This window comes from Priapulus caudatus, unplaced genomic scaffold (assembly GCF_000485595.1).
Source record: "Priapulus caudatus unplaced genomic scaffold, Priapulus_caudatus-5.0.1 Scaffold421, whole genome shotgun sequence".
Taxonomy (NCBI): domain Eukaryota; kingdom Metazoa; phylum Priapulida; class Priapulimorpha; order Priapulimorphida; family Priapulidae; genus Priapulus; species Priapulus caudatus.
In genome coordinates this window covers 215,498-217,876 of record NW_014577482.1, presented here as the reverse complement: position 1 = coordinate 217,876, position 2,379 = coordinate 215,498, and positions in this window count along the sequence as shown.

Below are 2,379 nucleotides of genomic sequence, written 5' to 3'. Positions count from 1 at the left end.
AAGGAAGCCATCAGAATCCTTACGACACAGGCATGCGCACACACACAACATATAATGCACGCACACGCAAACACCACATAGTAGCACCTCGCGACACGCGCTACGATGAGCACTGCATAATTTGCGTATTATTAGCAGCCCGTCAATTAACTTATTTCGATTGATTACGGTAAACACCCTCATTTAAGAAGTGGGTAATTCTGACAAATTGACGTGTAGGACCGAACGTCGCCATAGTGGCTCTTTCATATAGATCAATCATCAATCGTGCTTTGAGAAGATGAGCTAGACACGAGCCTCGCTTATAGCGGTGCAGGGTAAGCAGCAATTGTTTATTAACACGACAGCGTTTGGGCTGTGCGCATGATGAGCTCTATACACACACACCACACACACACCAACACACACACACCAACACACACACACACACACACACACACACCACACACACACACACACACATACACCACACGGCACACGCACACACACACACCACACACAAAAAACACACACACACACACACACACACACACACACACACACCTCTTTCCTCCCTTCTCTTCTTCTCTCTCTTTTCTCTCTCTCTCTTTCTTTCTTCTTCTCTCTCTCTTCTCTCTACTCCTCTTCTCTCTCTCGCCACGCGCGCGCTCTTTCTCTCTCTCTCTCTCTCTCGCACGCGCCGCGCTCTTTCTCTCTCTCTCGCCTCCCTTCTCTCTCTCTCCTCTCTCTCCAACTCTCTCTATATCTCTTCCTCCATCTCCTTCGCGCTCTCTTTCTCTCTCGCTGTCTTTCTCTGTCTTTTCTTATATTATATTATATATATATGATATAATCTCTCTCTCTTTCTCTCGTCTCTCTATCTCTCCTCCTTCTCTCTCTCTCTCTCTCTCTCTCTCTCTCTCTCTTTCTTCTCCATCTCTCTCTCTCTCTCTCTCTCTCTCTCTCTCTCTCTTCCTCTCTCCCCTCTCTGCAAATCTTTCTCTCTCCTCTCTCTCTCCTCTCTCTCTCTCTCTCTCTCTGAGAAGTGGTGCCACGGCCATGGTTTAGTGTGCCGTGCGTGCGGCACGCGTGCGTGCGCGCCGTGCTGGTTGCGAGCATGTACTAGCACGTTACGAAAAAAACTATGTTTTGTCACCGCACACCGGAGCCAGAGCGCCGCAATATCCCATTTTCCCGAAATGTGGGCGGGCGGAGGACACCAGCGTGTGTGTGTGTGACTGACTTTTTGAATTGCTGGCAACTGGCGATTACTGTAGCATAAGAGATATTAATAAACATTTGTCGCATCGCAGCTATACATGGTCTAAACTTCAACCAGTGAACACAGGCAGTTATAACGAGCATAATGGATAACGTTTCTGGCGCGGGGATTGATTAGAGAGAAAGGTAAAAGCTAAGGTGTCAACAGATAACAAACCTTTCACGAGTGTAGGGTTGTGTACGAAATGCGTTCGTATACTTGGCTACATCTATTAGGCTTAGGGCCTATATTTCGTTACTGCGACGTATTCTCATATAACTTCAATTCGCGATATTAATTTAAAAATTTTTTTTTTACTTTTGTCATATAAAAAATGTAATTCTCTATTAAATAGAGTTAGAAACTTGTGCCTGTAATGGAAAGCGTTGCTCTGAAAATAATAGTACATTTCGTGTAGAGAGCTAGAGTTCGTAGAGAAATAGGAGAATGTGTGAAATGTTTGACGTCATCAGTAAGTGCTCGCTTAAAGTGCTACAGCTCACTGCACACGCACACGGGCAATCTAAACGCCCAGTAAGCTCAAATACACGTATAATATATATAGGCATATAACTAGGTATTGTAACGGCATATGGTGGCGGCTACCGAATAAGATTGATTGATGGAAAACTGATGAAATTTCGCATCAAAGCTTGACTGTAAAAACGACCCGTGGTCTTCTGGTCTCTAAATTGCCAGTACGACAAATAGCGCGTAATAAATTGAAAATGATATTGTGGTAAAATCGGAAGAGTATAGAAGTAATAAAAGACGAACTCTGTGCGAAGTCACAGTAAAGACGGATCAACCAGCGCTAATTTCGCTACGATCCGATAGAGGCGCCAGTGTCGCTCGATCGTTTGCATTATCGCCGATCAACAGTCCAGACTCTCTACAGATTTTATATGCCGCCGACACATGCACGTTCTCCCACGCATGGTGTTCTCTCGGAGCAAAAAAAACAAAACAGATTCAATATATATCCAAGTCAAATATGTGCGCATGCACCGAGCATAATATCGACATCAACAATCAAATCAATGGCGTCGAAGTTTTTTTCTCTCTCTCTCTCTCTCTCTTCCTCTCTCTTCTCTCTCTCTCTCTCTCTCTCTCTCTCTCTCTCTCTCTCTCTCTCTCTC